Source organism: Scatophagus argus, chromosome 10 (assembly GCF_020382885.2).
Source record: "Scatophagus argus isolate fScaArg1 chromosome 10, fScaArg1.pri, whole genome shotgun sequence".
Lineage (NCBI taxonomy): Eukaryota > Metazoa > Chordata > Actinopteri > Scatophagidae > Scatophagus > Scatophagus argus.
In genome coordinates, this window is record NC_058502.1 from 3397783 (window position 1) to 3422256 (window position 24474).

Sequence of the window (24474 nt, forward strand, 5' to 3'; positions counted from 1 at the left end):
ATGACAACTGATCAGCGGTGAGCGCACCACAACAAAACGTGCGCTGTGAATTTAAAAAGAAAACAGAGAAGAAATATTACCCAAACACAATATATGAGGATGTCATTATAGCAGAAGGGATGGGGGAGTTAAAAATAAAAAGTCAACTTTATAGCTTACCCTGTTTGTGTGTGTGTGTGTCCCAAGTGCCCCTGTCTCTTTCTCTTTTGTGTTCCTGTGTGTTTGCATGTGCATTGGGGAGCCGTTTTCATCTGCCTGATTCTGCATATGACACACACACACACACACACACACACACATACACACACACACACACCGTCCACCGTTTAAAATGTCCCCAAGGTGATCGATGAGGTGGTGATGGAAATGTCATCTGGTGCTAATACATTTATCATCGCTCATCCAGCCTCATGAATTTCTCCCTTTGGTTTTCAATCATTTTTGCTCTTTTACCACGAGACCGTTTGAATGCAGTGATTCATAGGACTGCCAGCAGTTTTCTCTGAGGAGGCAGGCCGAGCGTGCAGGCATCCAGCGCGCTGACTGGACTCGTTAATTAGTGGGTAGGACAATGATAGCCTGTGTTTACATGAATGCATGTGATGGGAGAGACCTTCAATCAGGGATCGTTATGAGGAAAACACAGACATAACCAGTACATTTATTTTACATTCTGACACTGCACGACTTCCCTGGGAAAGTTTTAAGGCAATGCTGAACGAAATTCAAATCGAGTCACTCTTTAATTTGGCTTGAGCTGTAGAATATTTGTCGCTTGCTTGTCTAAAAACTGGGTGACATACGATAAAAACAGGTTAGAACAGTGGTGTAATACGTTACTGATCCCCTGGAAAAAGTTAATAGTTAATAAGAGTATTGACTCATCAAGAACAGCGTCTGGTAGGGGATGGTTTCTCGACATCCCGACACTACAGAGGGTCACCTGATATGCCAATCAGGACACAGGTGATTATTTGACTGCTGTGGATGATAATAATTATGCGCTGCAACAGGCTGACTGAGGACGCCTCCTGCTTTCTTTGTATGTCGTGTCTGGGACTCTCGAGCTGCCTAACCAAGTGGGAGCAGATGAAAATGGCAGATTTCTGGGTTAATATTCCAGAGGTCATGATGACATGTTCTCCTAAATATGTAATTGAGGTTTGGGAAATTATCTCTTGATCAGTGTGGTGTATAGCAGCATAACATACATTCTTGTCTGACTGGGGGATTTTTGTGTTCAGTTCAGACGCGAGGTTGGTGGTTTCAGGTCAACGCTCTAAACCGACTTAGTAAGAAGTAAAAGCACACTGCCAAGTGTCAAGATACAGTTGTGAGAGATCCATGGGTGTGTATATGTGTGAACCCGCAGGCTGAACTGCTGTACGATTAAGAGAGTGTGTCACACCATAACAAACTATCTAAACGAAAATCATGGACAAGTGAGGCGAGTCATCACTGAGGCTGTGCGTACATACATAAGCGAGCCAGCCATGCAGAGCAGAATATGTAAAAAGCGTATTTATTTTCTCTGCTGCGTTCTCCCCTTCTCTCTATCCATCATCCATCTCTTTCTACGTACTTTATCCCTCCTCCCCACCCCGTCAGTTAAATGACTGCGGCTCGTTCCTCTCTTGTCTCTCTGAGTCAACATGTCAACTGGAATATATCTCTTCCCTCAGTCACATCGTCGGTAACACACACCGTCAGTCTGCGCGAGTGTGTGTGTTGCTGCATGGTAGAGTCAGTGTGCTGCTTGTGCGTTTTCAGTATGCATGTTTGAGAATGCAGAGAAAAGCGAGTGTGGTGTGTTTTGTACAGTCCATCACGAGAAGACAGATGCTAGTTTTGCTGCATTTGTATCGAGAAGGCCGCAGTGAAGCGGCTGCATCCCAGCTTCAGATGTTGCGGGTTTATTTGTTTTTGTTGCACTACTCCACCCTTCATGTCTCTCCATCAGCTTTCATCGATGCTATTGAAAATCTCGACCATGTGTTTCTTCTCTGTCCCCTTGTTGTTGTTTTAGATTACAGCCTTTTTTGTTCCCACACCAAAGGTAGTACATATACATGTTTTATTTTTGTAGATGTTGGTAAGCTTGGTTCCCATAGCTGATAGACAAGTTAGCCTGTCTTGTTTTTCTGTCGTCACATTCAGCTTCAGCAGTGCACCAGAAAGCAACAGAAAGCAGTATAGAGGCCAGTGACAATGTTAGGGTGGTTAATACAGGCTGGTTGTGGTAATAGTAGGAAGAAAATAGCCTGAGATCCATCAGAAACAATTTGGCAAATGAAACCTGCTATTCTACCAGTTTGGTGTACCGCCCCCTCCACGTCTATTGTATTTCCCCCCACCCCAAATTAGGTTACCACATGTGCCTTCTGCCAGGCTTTCCACTGCATGTTCAAAATTAATCATCTCTGAATCCTAAAATGAGGAAGTTGAGTTTCCTTATTTTATCTACACAGTGCTAAACAGCGAGAGGAGAAATTACTGATATGATCGAGTGTGAAGAAACAATGAATATACAAGATGCAAATGACTAGTTTCTGCAGATAAGAACCTCAAGGGGCCGATAAAAGCTTCTCATCTTAAAGCAATAAAGAAGTCTGTGGCCGTGGGAACGCTGAGGGTGAAATCTTCAGACTCTTAAATTACCTTACTGATTTTAAAACATGGGAAGCGTTTTGTAAATGAGCAACACTCTCCAGGGACGGAGCAGAATTAGGAAGATATCAATGTGGGAAATATAACCACCTGCAATTTACCATAATAACATCTCCAAAAGACAATATTGATGGCTCACAGACTTTAACCAAATTGCTCATTTGCATTAGGTTGCTTTTCCTGTGTCTCACAAAGTAAAATCAGATAACACTGGCATCATGCTTGCCTTGTAGCCTGACCATGACACATGATCAACCCAGTGTTACGAGCAATACAATACAAAAAATGAGAATAGCAATAGCTGAGCTGAATGATTTCTTTAAACAAATCTTGCATTAAGGACAGTTTGGTCAGAGACTTTACAGAACAAATTAATTAACGGGAGGTGATCAAACTCTTCCATATACTGAGAAGTTCTCCAACTTCTTTGGGCTGCTCAACTTAAACTTTAAAAGGCATAAAGCATTAACATGTCCGCTGGTGACCCAAACACCCACGCCTGCTGTTCACACATCCTGCATATTTTGTAGTAATGGGCTGTGCGTTCAAGTGACCGCAGAGCACTTCAGAAGTGCATTTAAATGTAGTGTTTGCAGTCCACAACAATATAATTTAAGGTGCAGTTTGTATATTAGCAGACAAGCTCATTTTGTTTAAAAAGCAAACATGTCAATATCTCTGTGTTAAACGTTGCTATAATCTTTTGGTTGGTCAAAACAAACGGAAGTGGAGTCATCAGCACCTGTACAAGACCAAAGACCAGTCACAAGTTAAAGGTCGCGCTTGAAGTCTTTCCATGCTTTTAAGTCTATTTAATTATAAAATAAACTCCTTTTCAAGAGTAGACAGAAGGTTATTATAAGTTATTGCAAACCACTGGAGATTTAGAAAGAAAAAAGTGGAAAAAATCATACTGACATTCAGCCTTATCTAACCACATGGAGCTATTTCAGAGCATCTGACAGAGACGCAGGCTTATATTTTGAGATGAGGAAGTGGAAAAATACATGAGCTGTCTAGAGCAAGTGTTGTAGGAGTAGCACTATTGTGGGAGCAGGACGTCTGAGCTCAAAGATAAAAAAAAAAAAAAAAAAGGCCTATAGCTACCAGCCAATCCAGTGTAAAATAAACTGCCCGCCACTTACACCTGCATCTCCTGTGCAGCATTTTATTTTAGACTCAGCAGTGAGTCAGAAAGGAAGTGAGAGGAAGTGGAGGAGGAGGAGGAGGAGGAGGAGGACGATAGTTAGAGGTGGATGCATGCCTGAAGATAAAATATGTGAAAGCAATTGTGCACCAAAAATAAGTTTAAAGAGTTTTGATAAAGCAGGGTCGCATAAAGGTAAATACTGTAGTTGATTACGGAACGGACTGGTGCCAAATTTAGCCGAACCTCCTGACCCACTGCTTGGCCTGTGCTGAAGCTGCCACCTTTTTTTTATTTTTTCCACGACGCTTGCCAGAGTGACTGCGACAGTGGATGAAGAAATAATGCAGAGAAATTTTAGCAACTGAACAGCATGTGTGTCTGCACACATGGACCAGTACATGGTATCACTTCACCAGCTTGTATACACTCATACAATGAAATGCACTTGTGCGTGTTTGACTATGTGACCACGCACCTGTGAATGCATACTGGTGCATGAATAATACTGACACAGCTGGGATCCACCAGGTCCTGCCAGCCAGTGTGTGTGTATGTGTGTGTGTTTGTGTGCGTGGCTACCAGCTGCGCCCACTCTGCTGATCCTCAAAGCCGCTATCACATTCTGCTTGCATCATTTCACCTCAGTCGTACTGAGAGCAGCAAACACATGCTCAGTTACAATCCCATATTCACTCTCACATTCATGCATATAATCACTTTCCCACATAAACACCCATTCAGTGATATTAGGCATTATCATTACATGTCACGAGTGTTTTAAGCTGCTTGCTACAGGGTTTCCCAGAGGATGTTGTGATCACCAAAACAATATTTTGGACATTTTTTAGCTAAATGCACAAATTTGACGCATGCTGGAAACAAAGTTCAAACACCAAAAGCAAGGGGACCTTTGTGCTCTTGTAATCAATTTAATCACAAACACACTGGTTGGTTGAAAAAATTATTTGCTGTTGGTGCTTGTTTATACAGTGCAGCCTTGCAAAGCTGCATTTTGTCTTGCCCAGGTTGTAACTGGACTGAACAGTAACTGGATTAAGTATGTGGGGTGTCGACTGCAGCTACTTGGTGATTGTTGTAGTTTTGACAGCAAAATTTTCATATTACAATGTGGCAATACGTCTTTAACTTTATCAAACAGTGATTGATGGATGATAGAGGAAACAACAGAAAGAAAGGAAAGATCAAGTCAAGTAATCTGCGAGGACAGGGAAGACGAGCGCACTGTAACCTCCACTGTACATTTACTGCCAGACTGACAAATTACTGCTCACTTTTTTTCCTCTGCGCCGCTCGCATTCGCTGTCACTTTCCTGCAGCTCTCTGTCACTCACTCTCTCAGTCTGAACTGTCCCATTATAACAAACATTAACTGAGACTAACACACTGATACTCCATTTTTGGTGTTCACCTTTCCCTCACTTGTCACAGCAAACTGTGATCTGCACACTGCACCCCGTGGAATGTGGGACTTGTAGTTTTATGGAGGATTAGCAGTATGAAAGCAAAAAAAAATACAACAGCAGGATGTGCACTTCACTCGCACACTGCGATCATGAATCAGTTTTCTGATTTGCACACGCACAAGTGAAGTACTCGCACTGTGGAGCCCTGGAGAGCAGATATTTCTTTATTTCATTTGAAGAAATGAAACAAAGGTGGCTAATAATCATCCAGTCGACATAAATAACGGACGGTGTGTGAGTGAGGGATGTTTGGCTGAAGCAACAACAAGAAACTCGACTTTGGAGGGTTTTTTTTTATTTTTTAAGTTTCTCATCTTGTTCATCATGTTCAGTTGCTACATTGGATTGAATGGTGTCTACTCAACTGCCGTGTATATTTAATGCCGGAGAGGACAATCCAGCATCTGCCTCCCATTAACCATCTACAATTGTCAAAGAGGTCTGCAGAGGCCAAAATGCTCCTAAAACTGAAGGTCAGAAATGACCCTCAGATGTATCGTAGTTACCATAAAGGCCATCTTTAAAGCCGAGGAGCAGCAGCCGTGTGAGGAGTTAAAAATGCTCCAAACTCCAATCCAGACAAACTAATATCACTTTGCAGGGCTGCATAAAAACTTGGCTTTTCTCCAGGGTTAAGGGCAATGCTGAGATTCCAATTGGCTGCTATCATGTGATAAATCCTTGCAACTTGATTTAGAAACTCCATGAAACACCAGATTTTAATCCAAGAGAGTGTAATGTGCTTGGATGGAGCTCAGCGAGAGGACTATAATCAGAATAATTATTCTGGTCTCACTCCAGCTCCGGGCCTTTTAGCTAATGACGGACAGAACGCTAATGGCTGGATTTCAATCTGTCTATTTGCATGTGTGCTTGAGATGTGTGTGCAAATATTGTGTGTATGCGCAGGTCTGTTTGCCTACCACATTCACACACTGGCCCAAAAATCTCAAAAAGACAAAAAAGAAAAAAGTCTGATTATTTTCTGCAGTGATGGGTAGCTAAGCTGAGAGATGATGACTGTTTTTATCCTTAAATGACCTTGTTCCCAGCAGCTGCAGCCAACATCTGATCAGACCTGCTTTTGTTCTTTTGTTGAAAGGAAGAGAACAGAACTCATACAACAACGTATCATGATATAACAGAAATATTAAATTTCTTACATTATGAAATGAAAGCTGAGCACTAAGTGCTGCGTGTTTGCCTCTGGGTGCTCGTTGCACAGTGTAACAGAGTCGAGCAGAGGAGGGATGTGCGGTGCTTCCAATGCACGGCTCCAACGCGACACCAGAGTCCGACACACTGGACAGTCCTGCTCGGGAAGCGCACTGCAGCAGAGCAGTTAGAGATCCCAGCATCTTTTAAATGTTTCGTCTTGATCATCAATTATTGCTGAGATTTGATACACGGGTTGTCACCATGTTCACCATGAGGAAAATTACGCTCTAGACGTGAACACAATTCGTCAAAACAAATCAATACAACATATTATCACTCTTCAGAAGCCTGCATGCAGGCAGTCACACGTGTGAGCAAGAGCGTTGTTGGCATTCGACTGTCATTCAATAGGTCTTTATTCATGCATTGCACATTTCAGACAAGAAGCAATTCAGACAGCACTTTATATTATTGACAGTATTGTCTCATGGTCCCTTGCAATACCACAACATGGTGAAATCCATTTTCCCTCACATAACGAGCTGTCATTTTCTGGTTGGAATGAGCTCAATCGTCTCCGCATACAAAGCAGGCAGATTTAGCTGCAGGATGGTAATAACGATAGCACAATAGCGATTGGTATAATTCCACAGCGACACTGCTCACATCACACAATAACGATTAGCGCAGGGCTTCATTTGTGAAACATCTGCAGTGTAGTTAGGGGCAGCTCAGTGGTTTGTTGCTGTTAACGACATGTGCTGCGTCAGCACATGTTGCTACAGATACTCCGATTAAAATCCATTTTTTTTTCTTCAACAAGGTGAGAGGAGCCCGACTTCTGTGCATACAAAGCAGGCCGATCTGTTACATAACAATAATGATAGAATGATGATTGGTGTTACGCTTGAGGGACATTATCAACACTGAATAATAATGATTTGTTATCATGCACTCCTGATGAAGGTGATTGTGAGTTAATCTGTGAATCTGATCTCGCTGCTGATGTAAATTTCATGTAATGCACATAAATTAATCTATTTTTTTTTATTAATTCGGTATTTTAAGGGGGGAAAAAATGAGGAAAACATGATACTGCATTCCCCAAAACCTTTGTGATTTTACATGAGCAATGCTTATTGCATTATGATTTTATTTAAGTTCACGTTGACAACTTGTTTTGCACAGGACAAAATGCGTCTTAATTACCAAGTACAAAATGACAAAACTAATTAAACCGATTAAATATCATTGAGTGTGTTCAAAGCGAAAGTAAAATTGTTGTAAGTTTTAACTTGCAAAAATGTTGAAATCGTAATTCCAGGAGGTTAATTATTGCAGAGTCTCTGTCCTCTGAGTTGTGTGATCTCTCGCTGCACGTTTAGAAAGATGTGGATAAAAGAAGTGTGCCACAGAAGATGAAGGCAGTTTTTGGCCTTTTGATATTTAGCCGCTCTAAAATATATCTCCCTCATCTCTTCACTCATGTACCATCACACCCACATAATTACTAGACAGAAGGGAACGCTTTCTTTAAAAAAAAAAGTCTACTAGGCTGCTTTCTTTTTCCCCTTAGTCACTCGAAGAAGGCTTATCACAGATTTTCATTTTTAGAGAAGCCATGCTTCACACTCGCACAGCTGCTCTGTACAGCCATTCAGCGCCACCACAGACCCTGAACCGCTCCACCGGGACGGGCCAGGGTTAAGTAGCTTGCTCAAGGGCTTCTCACTGGTAGTTACTAATGGAGCCGAGAGCATTTCCCTGTTCATTCCCCCGCCTGGATAACACCTCAGGTGATCTGGGAATGAAATGGAGACATAAAGGCAGTGGCTTACAAATTTCCTCCAAGCCATTTGTGACCAATTCTAATCTTCACTGCTCCTATCTTTGAGCCATGAGCCAAAAGAAGGAAAAATTTCAGCTATCTCAGTTGCTTTCAGTCAGTGCTGCATGCATATTGTTCCAGTGACACACTGCCTACATTCACTGTTCTTTTTAAACCATCATAGCAGCGATGTGACCATCATGTAATAGTAACTGGTCACATTAACATGAGATTTATCTGGTCTCAGCTGGCTGCAGCAACCTGCCGTCCTTGAGCACACTTTACTGTACCTCTGCTTACATCTGAGGTCCTTCTGTGTGCCATGTAAACAGTAACACATTTAATGTCCTTACACTTGAAAATAACCGACAAATGGAAAGTCACACCAGCCCAAAGTCTGGTTGTTCTGGTTGGCTCTTCTGACTATTCATTCAATAGTTTCTGGGCTGCAGAGTCCCCAGTTAAATATGTGCTGTCAATTTTCAGCTAATCAAAGAGGTTCTGTAAGGAAAATTTAAAGGTTGAAATTAGACGAGTTTGTTTTTCTGTGCGTGTGCATGTTTAGGCTGAAGGGCTTGCGCTCGTCAGGCTGTATGGCGGAAGTCTTAACAAGCAAAAACTCGCCACAGGCTGGTGAACTGTGCACCCTTGAAGTGGCTTGCTGAATTTAATTTGAATTTATTTAGATTTTGCTCACTCCAGTCATGCATTACTCCAGTGCAGTTGTTTTGATTTTCACTGAAATGTAATACGTTTTGGGGAGACAGTGATGGCAACATGATCACAGTTGGAAAATCCCACAGGACGCTGTCATCCTGCTGCTTTCAGTGGCTGAAACTTATAATTCATTATCAGAGGTTAAGAAAGGAGGATTAGAAAGAGTTTCTGACAGCTTCACACGTATTTAAAGGTTAAAAAAAAGGAAGTTAATAATATTTAAATTTGCATATGAGTCTATTTTAAGCATTTTGCATTTTGCTCTTTATCAAAAAGCTTATTTAATATCGGTTTGCATCCTGTGTTGCTTTTACTTTCTTTTTTCCCCAACCTTCCTGACATAAACAAGCCACACATCTTTCCTCTTACTCTATCCCCTGTATAATTACATGCATAACATAATGAGACATACAGAAATTTTAATTAGCACATATCTAATTACATCATAATCGCACAATAATGTACAACGTCTTTGAACCCTTTCTTCTTCAATAAACGGTGCAAGTGATTAATTTAAATTCCCTCTCCTCTTTCTTGCAGGCAGATCTGTGTTACCGTGCAGAGGAGAAAACCTTCAACGTATCCGACACCAGTAATGAGCTAAAGGTGCGTTCTGGCATTTTTCTTCCCGATGTGTGTGTGTAATCAAAAGGCCTGTGAATTGACACTGACACATCAGACCCCACCAGCCTGCTTAGCATTCTGTTAAACTCACTCCGTCTCTTTCAGAGAGGCAGAGAGCAACTGGGAGTGTAAGTGCGCTGTTTTCTGAGAGCTTTACCTCCAGTTCTTTCATTCTCTCCTGCTTTTATCATACTATTACATTTGCTTGTTTATACTGTTATTTGAAAGACATTTTTTATTCTGTCTTTGCCTCCATCTGTCTCAGTAATGATCTCTGACCTTCATGGTTAACAGAAAATTATTCTGAATTGTTTAGCTTGTATTTGCCTTCAGCAGGTTGTTAAAGAGGGATGGTAAAACTGCATATTTAATACGATCTCATGCCAGAAAATGTGGCTTACAATGCATTTGCCCTCTGGGCACGTGTAGCCAAAGTCACCGTATCACACACCTCACATCTCCCATACTAAGCATTTTTTCATTCGCCTGGAAAAAAGTTGAATAGATTAAAGGCAGATCTAATCGATCCTGAGTGTGCTTATCAGTGGCTGGCAGGCTGACGAGCTGATTTCAGAACCGCACATTCTAATCCTTCAACTGCAGGCTAGAAACTGGAAAAAGACAAATAGGTAGACTCACAGAGAGCAGGACAGTTAGGGAAAAAAATAAAACATCATCGGCTGAAAAAACTGTCGGGGGTGACAACATCGAAGACAACAAATGCATTATTACACAGCTACGTTCAAACACCACAAAAATGAACATCAAGAAGAGGGATAAAAATATTAACAATCAGTCCACTCAACAGGTCCAAACTAATCAATGCACTGGTTTTCCTGTTAGACCACAATCAATCTCATATTTGCTAGACATCAGCCAATGAGGGCCATCATCATCTGATTCAAACTGTGATGAACATAAATTAATTTCATGATCGGGCCGTAAACTGTTGGGATTAACATGTCACAAAAATAACATGTTAAAACAATGTATTGCTTTCAGCAGTAATGAAGTAATGCAACATGTTACTAACAGCATTCGTCCACTGGCAATCCCATGAGGCCCATTAGAGGCTGTGTTCCTGATTCGTCAACCAATCAGAGGCTGTGTTCCCGATTTGTCGACCAATCAGAGGCTGTGTTCCTGTTTTAAAGGGATTTAAAGTATCACCCAGCACCTGAGTTTTGACATTATTCTCCTCATTTTTTAGAATTTCATACTTGTTCCCTTTTTTGTTTATTTTAAATAACGCAAATATTGTAAGTAATCGGTAATACATTACCCGGAACAGACTAATACAGTAGAGAAAATGATTACTTTCAAATGAAAATACTTGCCTATACTGAAGACTGTTGGAAGAAAACTCATAATCTGGTGAGCTGACTGTTCAACTGGATCTTTATTCCCGTCGATGTGTTTTATTATTCCTGGGTGTCCGTTTTTAAGGTGTAAATAAAGTTCTCTTCTACCATCGAAATCAGTGTTGTGGAAGTACCCTGTTTGCATTAAGAATGACCAGACACTGAATACTGGCAAGTATTAGTCATTGGAGGTTTCGGTGTTGTTCTTTAAAAACTCATCTCAGTTGGACATAAACGAAGACTTAAACTCTTCCTCCATCAGTTTTTCTTTTCTGGATTAAACTTTGTAGCTGCCTATGAAATGTGTCCCCATTGACATCTATTGATTCTGCTGGTGACTTATTATGATTCTTGGTTTCAAAGGGTTTAGCTACGCTGTGTGCTGATTGGATGTTTAACCTTTTGGCCTCCAAACTGAGATCTGAGCACATATCCCATAATAGGACGCATTCATCCAGATGACCTCTCCTGTCACGGCGACAGCTCAGCAGCAGGCAAGCCGACAAAGAGACCCTGTGTGTGTGTGTGTGTGTGTGTGTGTGTGTGTCTTAGAAAAAGAGATAGAAAAGGAACAAAAGTGCTTATCTGAACCAGTGTCAGGTCACATCACCCCTCTCCTGGTCTCTTACTTCTCCCCTCTCTCTCCGATTCATGCCTTCTCCTTTTTGCTACCAAAAGAGAGAGACATTTATTGTCCTGTGTGTGTTTATGGGATGTGGGTGCATCCGTGGGGCAGTCATGGGACATGTTTCTCACGTATTTCAGCCTATACCAGTCTCACACACAGTCAGCAGGAGAGCATTAGGGCGAGCATCCTTTCTCTTTATCCGTTTGTTTTGTTTTCATGATATGGGGAGATAGTTTCTAAATTACACTCTATCTGAGCATTCAGGCAGTTCAACCACAGAGCTTCGCCTCAGCCAAAGGCTTCAGGCGTGGCAGAATTAATGTTGTCTGGCGACAGGGCTGCAAACTTTAGCCTCACAATCTTCAGCTCACCAACTCCAGGTTCACTAAGACACACTCTACTCACACTCTTCCTGCAGGGCAGAGAGTGAAGAAATGGAGTACAACTCTGTTTCTTGGCTTTTCTAGAAGCAACTCTGATGTTACATTGCTGCCTTAGACTTGTTTGCATGCAGATCATGCATATGTGTCCTGATTTTCCAAGCATTAACTACAGCAAATGCACAGCTTACAGCAGTATCACTGCAGTTTAAGTGTAGCTGCAGCATAAAGATTCCAAAGAGTGATACTGAAGTGAGAGTTCCCCTGAAATGACAGTGTGCTTCTGCCAAAAGTTTATACCAAACCACAACAACTCAAAACAGCAGTTGTTTGATCTGCTAATGATCTGATCTACTGTGTAGAAGACATTTGTGTCCCAAAAAGTGAGTGAATCAGGTCACGATTGCTTCTCGCTCTTGTTGCTTGTGCATTTCTTCACACATGTACTAAGTCTGGAACACCATGGACCCTGGCAGCAGACGTGATTTATAATCATGTGTTAATAGTGTGGCCACTGAATAACCAAAAATATGATTTCAACATGCACAGAGACCTAGATGCACTGAGGAATTAATACAAAAAAAAGAGCTTTTTCATAGTGTCTTGAAAGAAAACCACTTAGAGTTCAAGCTTTGCTTAATGTCACACTGGCAGTTGGAAATTATTTTCTTAACCCACAGAAAAATGTCTGGCATTTGCAGAACTTGGGTGCAACAGTAAATGTTAACAGAACAAGCAGAAAATGCAAAGTGCAGCAGTTTCCTGTATAGTATTAACACATAAAGTCATTGGAGGGTGCAACACAGTCCTGATAAGCCTTCCCTGAGAGTGTCGAGTAAGAAATGTTGTTAAAACTTGTTAACTATCAGACTCATACATCTTTAAAAATGTGACACTGATGGGTGTCTGGAGCGACAGATAAGGAGCAGGAATTAGAGAGGAAGATTCCTTTTCCAGGGATTTACACAAACACACAGAGAGTGAGTTTTAATGCCCTCTACCAGTATTGATTAGCCAGCAGTCTGACTGATTGAGAGAGAGATATAGAAAAGCACACATCAATAAAATACTCAGGAAAACCTGGGGAGGGGGAATTTGAAGACGCTGCCCTTTCCCACCCTGTCACCCACACAAACACAAACAGCTGCCATTTGATTAAACTATTCCAGGAGTCCACTGAGTGACAGTTTGGGCTGCCAGAGAGACGTCCGGCAGTAAAACCCAAAAAACCTTTCTGAGTATTTTGATTTGAGGTGATTTTCACTTTAAAGCTGGCAGTAACTTCCTCGGTCAGTTCGTAAGTCAGTTACAGATTTTGCTTGTTTTCCATATGCTAGCTGCTCCCATCCCCATCCTTCACCTGACACTCACTCACACTGTTTATGGGACGTTGGAGTTATTGCTTGTGTGTTGCAAGGCTGGAGTAGCAATAAAAACTGACAGAGTGTGTGCGTGATTAATCAGCTCTGGAGGCTCATTATTACCTGCTGATTGTGTGGCCACTTAAAAATGACAAAACGCCTGTTTTTAAACTGCAGACAGGAGGGGTGGATGAATCATCGGAAAATGGCTCCATATCAGGCATCTTGGAAACACGAGTCCTTAAATGGAACCTTCAAAGATAAAAACAGCTGCCCTCTCTTGCTCTCTCATGCTGCCATCTCTTCTCTGGAATCATTCGAGGGTAACAAACTACAAATGTTGTCTGGACTGCGGCTTTGATGCTTTTACCCCTTTCTTCGGACATCTTCTGTAATATGTGCACTGCAGTGGTTTAAGCTTATGCACTCAGCCTTTCACCATTTTGAATAAGAGCATAAGTACTCAGTAATCTGAAGTTTTGCAAACAGACCCTTTCAAGTTAAGATCATTTTTGACTGCACACAAAATCCAAAAAGAGAGTTTTTATTGCTTGTTTTTCTTTTTTTCCCAGATGGCACAGTAATCTCTAAGTGAGCAATGATGAACCTGTTGGGTGGATAGGCATAATGAAATGGCATGATTGCACTCTCATTTCATGAAACAGCCATTTAAAATCCTCTTTCTGGCATTAAATTAAAACTTACAGCTTAATGCCACTGACATCTTTATGCCCCGGGCATCTTCAAAAACTGCCAAATTCAGATGGCAGCTGAAACATCTGAACCCAGCAATCTTGAAATAGCATGCGAGAAAATACTTTACACATGAACCAAAAAGAGGAAGAACAGAAAGGCAAAACATCTGATGTGGTTATTTCGCTTTGTCGGGAAGGAGGAAACCTACTGTTTCGGACTGCTGTTTTGAAGCCTTAAGTCTGGCATTATGGCAGTTGCCATCTTGTTTTTGGAACAAGAACTGACCATGTATGGAGCAGATGGAGGGCCCTGGCATGTTTCATATTGCTACACCTCTGTCCTGATTGGATCTGACTGAGAACCTGAGGACATGCCGTGGTAGCGAGTTGTCAGTCACAAGCTAGCCATCCCATGGGACCATAATTTATAATGTGAACATCATGCTGTATTGAAGAAGACTGTAACCTGAATCAAGTGAGAAGTTGGGTCATTTTCTCATAAGCTGACATACAATCTTACTTCTTTTTGAAACCAGTGAAGCTGCCCCCTGCAGGCCATTAAAAAGAATGCAAGTAACTCATTTCTGTTTTGGCTCACCTTTGGAGAGCATGAAGCTACATCCAAATTTATACAATCAATGGTGGTAGTCATTAGCTACTAGTTAGGATCAACTCTGCTTCTATCTCTTAAACTCCATCACTTCCTGTGGGCAGAGAGGTGAACATACCTGACATCAGACTGAGTTTCATTTGGCCAGTAGGGGTCATATTTTGGTACATTGGGAATCTCTGTTTCAGTAACTTTGTGCAAAAATATGTCCTAGATGTTTGCTTATAAAACAGCTACACAGGTGATAATGTCAAAATCAGATCTTTGGGAAGACTGAGTGGTGAAATCAGGTGACAATGTTTAATTTGAAAGCTTAAGGATCTGCTGTCAGGAGAAAATGGCATTTCTGAATGTAGGGAAATTGCTTTGTGTGTGGGGGTGGGGGCTCAAAGGATGAAAGATATGGAGTTATCCTTCAGTGAGAGATTACAGGCTTGATCAATCAAGCCTCCTGCCACGACACCACCTGTGCTGGATTTCCACAAGAACTAGAAAAACAATACTTTGTGACCCAAATTTTTGTACACACAGATAAAGCATCATATACGGATCAAAGACAGACAGATTGATAGAAGTTCTTTGTCTCGCAGATTTTTAAAGATCAGATGAGAGTTTTTTTTTCTCCTTCTTTCCCTTGTCCTTTTTACATGGATTTCATTTTCATTCTGCTCTGGTCTACACTGGCCTTTATCTGTGGTGTTGTGCTCTGAATTTGTATTCACAGCTCTGTTTCGTCTCTTTGCTCTTCTCCATTCTGCATTTCATTGCTCCATTTTATTGTGTTCTGTCCTCTTCTGTTCTTCTGTCTACGTTTCACTCTGCTCAGTATGCAAAAAATCAAATGTAAATATCCTGTAAGCATCATCAGACAGCTCAGAGCCCTGCTGAGCAACAAGGGGGGAAAAAAGGAGAGGAAAAGCAAGATAAAGAATGAGCAGATAAATGTGTTCGCCGTGAGATTACCATGCATCATAAACCCATAAACCCTACAAGAAGCGGAGAAACGAGAAGGGAGAGAGGAAAAGATGGAGAATCGGGGACAGAGGGAATTCAACAAGAGAAGGCCAGGGAGGAGGGAAAGAAGACATGCGAATGTGGTTGATGGTTAACAGTAGAATGAGAGCATATAAACACAAAAAGAGCATGAGAGGGAGAAAACGTGAAGATCAGGAGGGAGCAGAGAGGATGTCAGAAGGCAGAGATACTGAAATACAGAGAGCTAGAGAGAGAAAAAACAAATGTAAGTCCCTGGGGATTAACTCTCTCATTTCTCTATGGGGAAGAATGGAAGAAGAAAAAAAAGAGGATTTCCATCTCCTATCCTCTCAGCCTCCCTTTGATATCTCTCTCTCTCTCTCTCTCTCCCCCCTTCTGTCTCATATTCTAATATCTTTAGTCTCTATTCATCGTGTTGGAACACAGTCGCTGAGCTTGCTAAAGCACGAGCACACATGGCCAACCTCGCTGGACACAAATCCCTCCCTGCTGCTCTCTTTCTTCCCCTCCTAATGCTTCAGCTGAACAGCTTCAGTTGCTCATCCATTGTTTGTTGCCTCATAATTTCACTTATTTGCCGTGAACTTGAGGGCAACATAAATTCTTTTTACCTGCCTCTACAGCCTCCATCTGTGGCGGTTTGGCAGCTGTGTTTAACTGTTGCATGGGGCCAATAACACACAACAGCGCTCGTCATTGTTGTGGTCGGTTTAACGAGCTTTGCTAATAAGATGAACGAGCTTCCTGCTGATCAGTTAATGGCACATTCACTGGCCCGCCGCTCCGCAGTAATTCACAGTTTTCACATAAAAAACGCTGAAGTGAAGGTTGAATTAATTACCGATGTAAGGTCATTTTAAATGTTTGGATGGAGGTCGTCAGGCACAGCAACAGATTGTGAAGTTTTTTCCATTAGGGACCTGTGATGTACACATTGCTGGTTGATTGATGTGCAAAGTTTGAATTGTTTTTTGTTTTGTTTTGTTTTTTACACAATACCGAATAATGAAATTTGTAGTTTTCATCAATCCTCTGACACTTCAGCTTCTAAACGAGGCCATGCATTGATAAGAATTTGGTCACATAATGTCACATATCACAACAAAGGGTTTACGAGTCAGTATACTGCGATACTATAAGCAAGACTGTATATTGTTTCATAGGCGTGTGTTCTCTGTGTTTGTGCTTGCTGCTTCGGATGCGGTTACACTGGGAGTGGAAAAGTCAAAAGACTGAAGACAGACTTCATTACTGCCTTTAACTATTAGTTAAAAACCCGAAAGGCGCGCTTTCAGTGTATTTCATGGTTTACGTCAATCATTTTGTGATGCTCGTGGTTCAGCTAAGTTTCTTGTCAAGAAACATTAGCTACATGTGTGGGGGATCACAGATGCTTTCACACTGCTGTTGAAATGGGACAGAAAATAAACAGTTTCACAGCTGTAGTGTGAAACAGGTTTTAAAGTGAATCTCAAGTTACTCCCCGTCCTTCTATGCTCCCCTTTCCCCCCCCCCCATCCTCCCTTCACTCCAGCTCTCCACAGGAGTTGCTCCTGCATGCGTTCCAGTTAATCTTCTTCTTCACATTCATTTCATTCATTTCAGTCCCCTCTTTGATTTCCGTGACGATCCTTGTTTTTATCCTTACACTAAAACTAATTTACACTTCTGCAGTTGATGTTGCTGCTGCTGATCCTCAGCCAGTAACTAAAGTAACTAATTTATAATCCTGCATGACTAACACAATTGGTGACAAAGATGATACTTTGGACAATCTCGCAGCTTCAATTTAAAGTCATTTGGCTGTCCTTATTCGCTCTTCAAATGCTGTTTTCTCTGTCAACAATCTGTACCGGCACTGGACACGAAGACATACAAATTGGCTCAAGCAGAAGAATCACAATGTCATGTATTTTTCAAGAGGCACACATAAGACTCAACCACAGTGTACATTCTAATGGCAACCTCACCAACTTTAGTGCAGAAGTATAAATCCTTCTTTATGTTTGCTTTATACCCCCACCCCCCACTTTTTTCTTGTGGTTATGTGTCCTCTCTCTCCCTCTACCTTTCTTCATTTCTTTGTGGTTGTCTGTCCCTGCTCCCTGAGCCTTTAAGAATCTGAAGTATTTTATTTTTCCTTTAGCCTCAAATCAATTCCAGACGCCACCATTTCCTGCCCCCCCACCTCTCTCCTTCCCTCCCTCCCTCAGGGGCTATAGACCAAAACCACACACACACACACACACATATACACGCAGAGAGAGCGAGAAATGGAGTGAGAAAGACAGAGTGAGCAAGAGGCATCAGGTTTTGCTTGCTTTTCCATAGAATAAATTCCCCAAACTTTCCACCTTCCCCCATTTCTGTTCCAGGAATGCATGTATGTGTGTGTGTGTGTGTGTGTGTGTGCATGTGTCTATTCTTATGATGAAGCATCTTTTCCAAGTGACTATTCCCCTCTGCTCCCTGTGTTAGTCTTGGCACGTCGCCTGTCACACTCATCTGTCTTCTTATCTCTCTGTCTCAGATTAAAAGGTGCAGTGACAGTGTCATGAATCTCTCGCAACGGAGCGTGTGTGTGTGTGTGTGTGTGTGTGTGAGACTCTGAACTCTGAACCTCTGCAGATGGTTTTTGAAGCACTTCATTACGGTGTCATTATAACGCTGTAATGCAAAGCTATAATTGCAAGAATGGATCCTGCTGGACTGTGACAGAAAGAGGAGGAAAAAGACAAGAGTTAAAGAGGCTGAAAACAGACAATAAAAACAACAGAGAGGAAGAAAGAGAAGGACAGAGGGGGGAAATTAAAGTGCTGGTTAATTAAAGACCCCCTCCAACACCACATGCATAATCTCTCCATTTAGGGCAATAACAAGTCAGTTCTAACATAGTTAGTCCAAGGTCTTTACACAACACTGCCTCTTTTTCATGTTTTTAATTTTCACACTTTTAATTCCAGTGTTGGGCATTTTGGAGATTACTCTTCATAATTAACTGCCAGCAACGCCTAATGGGGAGTTTGTCTTTCCAATTGTCAGGAGTGAAAGGCCTAATAGGCACAAAGTTAAAGCCAATGAAGACAACATTTCCCATGCAAGCCAATAGCCAATAAACAGTGGTCAGCAGGCTAATTGGAGCTACATTGTTTTGCCTCAAGCTTCACTGTATCTTATCAGCTCGCCTGTTGTTTTATTGTCTATTTCGGACGCTCATTTGGGAGAACACGGAGAGCTGATTGGTTCGGTCATCAGCTTGTTTTCAGCCCAGAGGATTTTGAACTGAAAGGTCAAATCGCGAACAGCAGGGTGACACACCCCGCTGAAACCCTCGCCACATTACGGGCATTAATTATGTGTTTGTTATGTTTCACTGCATTGAAAACATATTTTCCTTTCCCCCAAATTCATCTGAGGTTTTAATACGAGGAAGATGTTCGCAGCAGTTGGCATTTTTGTGAAGGCTACAACACAGCATATCTTCATTTTCTATAACAAGTTGCGAAGGATATTCATTTTTGTAAAAAGTTGTTGAATGAGTGGTACTTTAGTGTGAAATAGTTTACATTTAAATTTATGCAAAGGCAAAACCACTTTGTCCATGTGGGGGATGCTTGTTTTGTGTTGCCAACAATCCGCCCTTATGAAATTATGAGACAGCTGTCTTTAAAGATAGCTGTCAACGCAATATTTAAAATAAATAATAATAATAATAATAATACTGGTCATCTAATCTCTTAAAAAGGCACAGAACATGTTTGTCAAATGATTTTAAAATACCATCTCCGTCTCCCCAGTAAAAAAAAATTGGAATGATTGCACATAATTTAGGACAAACTGCATATTATTTCCATACAAATGAGTGTAATTGAGGATGCTCTAATCAGAATGAGCCAAACAAAAATACAAATTTAAATCAAGTTTTTTTTTCTATGAAAAAGTACTTTAAACAGAATAATTCAGCTCCAAGTGTGAATTGGACTTCACAAACACAACAACAGAGGAGTTAATTAGGTGCAAGTTAGCTGAATGCAACAAAATGGAAGTCAGCACATTGTTTGTCTTCTTCAGTAACAGCTTTGTTAATTAAGCTTTTTTTCAATTTACATGTCAAATTTTTTTTTCTCTGGGTGGCACTGTGGTGCAGTGGTTAGCGCTGAGGGTTCCAGGTTCGTATCCCAGTCTGGGCCCTTCTGTGTGCCGTTTGCATGTTCTCCCTGTGCCTGCGTGGGTTTTTCCTTCCACAATCCCAAAGACAAGCACATCAGGTTAACTGGCTACTCTATATTGTCCTGAGGTGTGTGTGTGTGTGTGGCTGTCTGTCTTTGTGTGGCAGCCCTGTGATTGACTGGCGACCAGTCCAGGGTGAACCCCGCCTCTCGTCCGTAGTCAGCTAGGAGATAGGCTCCAGTCCCCCCTCACAAACTTGACAAATAAGCGGTATAGAAGATGGCTGGATGGATTGAACTTTTTCTCTCTCACTCCTTGATAATTTTAGTTACTTATAAAGAAGACAACCCGTCACAAGTTTATATATTACAGTCTCCCACCAGCCTGCTGCCACCATAACACCGTGCTAAAGCTATTTCCCACAAAAAATGACTCAGATATCAGTCCATTGTACTTTCATACACATGTGGCTGTGATGTGTCTGACATCCAGGGCAGAATTGTTACTGAGAGCCATAAAGCAAGCAGTGAACACTTTCAGAGCCACAGACGACAAAGACTTGCTGCAGGATTATTTCTTCCCCCAGCTGAAAAGTTCCTGTGGACAGCTCGCATTCAGCTCTTTTTCTCAAATCACTGACCTGTTCAATAACTGTTCTCCGAGGCCCACGATGTTACTTACCAAGAGCATTTACTGCTTCCAAGCTAAGCGAGTCCATATTCATACACAGTGCACTTTATCTATTTGCCTTGTGTTTTATATCTTTATATTTTTCTTAAGTGTTCACTTAAAGTATTTTGTGCTATTTATACGTGTGCCTTTAAGCCGAGAATCTTTACAAAATTCCATTATGCTCGCACAGTGACAGTAAAGACTCTTGAATCTTGAATGCACACTCACGGTGTTTAATGGGTTAATGCTTTTGTGTCCCCCAAGATGAAAGAGATCCACATCCCTGTGGAAACTGATCCACCTCAGACTGATCTCTCCATCAAAAATCTATCAAAGCTCCATGACACAAAGTACATTACCTTGGTTGCGCACGCCATGTTTTTTCATTGTGCCACCTCTGACTCTGGTCTAATCAAAGTAAGTGATCAGAATGAGCCTTTGCCTGGGCTTTGTACCGTGGGCCAACGATGAAGGAAATAAAAGTACACAAATTTAAGACCCTTGATCCACATCCTTTCTGTCGAAGTCAACTAACCGACGAGGTAGAAGAAGCATATTAAGTGTCATAGGAATAAACTGCACGTTGATTAGATTAGATACTGATTAAATTTATACGTATTATTTAGATATACACGTTGTGGACTTTAACTGGCACTGGAACGTTCAGTAATTCCTTCCCTTTATGGAAAAAAGATACTAATGATGTTAAAGTGAGGTTGATTAGAGTAATAATAAAAAAGAAACTTTTGTGAGAGTGTGTGTGCGAATGTGTGTGTGAGTGAGTGAGAGAGAGAGAGAGAGAGAGAGAGAGAGAGAGAGAGAGAGAGAGAGAGAGAGAGAGAGAGAGAGAGAGAGAGAGAGAGAGAGAGAGAGAGAGAAAGAAAATAGCAGACATGGGGTCTTGTGGGCGATAATTAGCACTTGAATTTCACTAATGGCTTAACAGGAATCAGCAACCTCGACACACATGCACACACACACAAGATGCTTGCAAGTACACACATACACATGCACAAAAACACACACACACACACTGCAAAGACCAGCTTTGCAGTAACTGTGGGTCTGGAGTTGCTAGCCTCTCATTAATACCTATTTTCACGAATGCTGAGAAAGCTTTGCAGGCCGTTCTTTGTAATCGCTTCTCCACACACACACACACACACACACACACACACACACACACACACACACACACACACACACACACGCACACACAGGCCTGTTAGTTCTCCTAATTGAAAGGCAATTAAGCCTCACGTTTCGTGGTGTGAGCTAAACGCTGGGTGTCTGTTTTCAGCATCACTCTGTTTTTAAGCTTTTAACAGACCACAAAGAGCCGGCCACTGAAACCAGACACCCAAAGTGAACTTTAATACACCTACTTTCTGTCTGTTAGTTCTCTTCTCTGTCCTTTGAGTCCCTCATGTTGTAGCTCTTGGTTTTTCACATAATCCCTTTTCTCTAAATAACAGAACAACTTATCAAGTCTATGTTCTTCGGTGGATGTTTTGTTCCCGTTATCTTGTTTTTGTTCCTTAATTTTCAAGAATCTAATTTACTTGCTTCAGCCCAGCAGATTGAAACAATGATTTCCTGTCCAACTCAAAAGTTTGTATAACAGTCACTTGACAGTTGTTGGCAACACGACTGCTCTTTGTGTTTCCATCTGTTGGTTGCCTTCCTCTTGCTCTCTGGTTGGCTCATGTCATCCATCCTTCATCTTGTTAAATCTCTCCTCACAGAACAAGTCACCTAACAGAACCAGATATTTAAAGAAGAAAAAGACAAACGGCTTTGCATCTACAGCAGAGTAGCTTTGGGATTTGTTTTGGAGAGTAGGAGTGGATTTATACAGTAAGAAAATCTCATTTTAAACCTCATTTGACCCTCTTTCTCATCCCAGCATAAGCATGGAAAAAATATCACATCTGGTTCAAATATTATTTAGGGTTGCAGAGAGGTCCAGTGGCTGGAGGGGTTTTCATGTGAGTGAGTGAAGGATAAGAGGTTTTTTACTCTTGGCAACAGCCAGTAGTTGTGTGTTTGTGGTGTCCTTGAGTGCCTCCCATCAGACACGACCTTAAACCGATCACTTGACTGGAAATACGCTCGTATCCTTTTAGATCAGAGCAGAAATCGTGATGGGGTGATGACAAATTAGGGCGATGTAAAAGTATCCGTCATACCTTATAAACTTAAGTTAAAGATTCAATGTTTTCTTTGCCTCATCTGTAAATCCTAAACCCCAAGCATTTAGGATTTGTCTGCTGTACCTCCATCTTGGATCATGTCATAACAGACTCGCCACCATGGCAAATGACACCAGTGTGGCAGGAACAAGCGATGATGCAGTGGGCTGTGAGAACACAGAAGGGACAAATGTCGCCTCCAGGCCAAGCTACGGGAACAAACAACACATTTTACATCCATTTCCTGTTTGTGTCGGCCGCTTAGCTAATTCCCGACATAATCCTTTAGTTTCATGTCTCGGGGACAGTTCATGTTCACTGTGGTCAATTCAGAACGCAAACAGCAACTTGTCAAATGTGTGCCAGTAAGAGAGTTGTGTAAAGTCATGGCAGTCATGATGTGTTCAAACATAAATTATCATTATCAAAAAGCCACTTAATCAGCCTTTATAATAGTCAGCATCCATTATTTTAACACAGATGTCAAAGTCTGCCTTTCAGCTATACAAGTTTTATGGATAAAAACCTATCCAAACAGCACGTGACCAAGCCAAATGATTAAAAATAGATTTGCTTTGTAGATGAATGCCAGGCATGATCTATGGCACCATCTCTAATTTTCAAGATCAGACCAGGTCCATGTTTGAAGGCCTTTTCGAACGTGGAAAAGGACAAGGCTTCACAAGGAAAATCATGAGAAATAAACCCGAAGCTTTGCACCTGGACGCAGTGCGCAGACGAGGTGCGGTCAGACCATTGTTCGACCACACAACCCTGACAGAGGCAATATGTGGAGGCACATTCACACATGAATGAATCACCTTTATTACTACTGACCCCAGACAGAAAAGGAGAGCGAGAAAGTTGGAGAGGAGGGAGGAAAAAAGTAGGCTGGAGTATGAGTAGTTTCCAGGCATTTTTCACTGCTGCTGCTGGATGCTCAGCCAGGAGAGAGAAAAATGAAGGTGATGTCCAGACAGAGACACTGACAGAGAGCTAAGAGACAGGAGGATGGAGGGATAGAAAGAGAGAGGAAAACAGGCCTCATTGTTGTTGAAGGTGGAGACTTACACACAGGTTTCCCACGTCTAAGACAGAGACAGAGAATGAGTCACAGGTGGCTGAAACAATAACCCGTTCACTGATTAATTAATAGGTTTTGGCCATCATTTTGACCTTTATCTTTGCCCAAAAGAAGTGTGCAAGAAAAACTGTAGTAAATACAGCAATAACACAACATCCATACACTTTCTGTTCCTGAGGACAATGCGTGGGAAGCTTAAGGTTTCAACTGCAAAACAACAAAATTTTACCATGCACATCTGATTACACAACCCAAAGTCAAACAGACTGAAGAAGCAGACTGGTGTAGGCTGAAAAGCCACAGAGGAGCTTGAGAAATTGTCTCCATTCAGTCACAGGAGGTGGAATGCTCATATGTGCTTTGTCTCAGTTCTGGAGGTAATCAGTGTGATTGCAGACGAGCAGCTATTACAACCACTCTGACAGAAGAGGCACAGCATGAGACACAAGCTGAGAGGGAGGAATAAGGAGAGCACGACAAGCATTTACCTTCTCAAACAACCTGTCACCACAGACCCACATTCTCTGAGAAACACGGTTAAAATGACTTGCTAATCACCGTGTTCCATATTCAGATGGGTTTTGGAGTAAATGAAGATTACTGGACTGATCTAATCCAATCCTGAACTATCAGTCACCTCACTTACACACCACATGTTTACGGCAGCACACGACAGCAGAGGCTCACAAACCAACTT

General features: G+C 41.7%; 1 protein-coding gene across 1 annotated transcript in view; it reads left to right on the top strand.

The window, feature by feature from the left end:
* Window positions 1-24474, top strand: part of cdh11 (cadherin 11, type 2, OB-cadherin (osteoblast)) — an 81676-nt gene that overhangs the window by 26636 nt on the left and 30566 nt on the right. Inside the window, exon 2 of the mRNA XM_046401307.1 lies at window positions 9545-9610. The gene's annotated coding sequence lies outside the window, so the exon portion shown is untranslated. The remainder of the gene's footprint in view (window positions 1-9544; window positions 9611-24474) is intronic.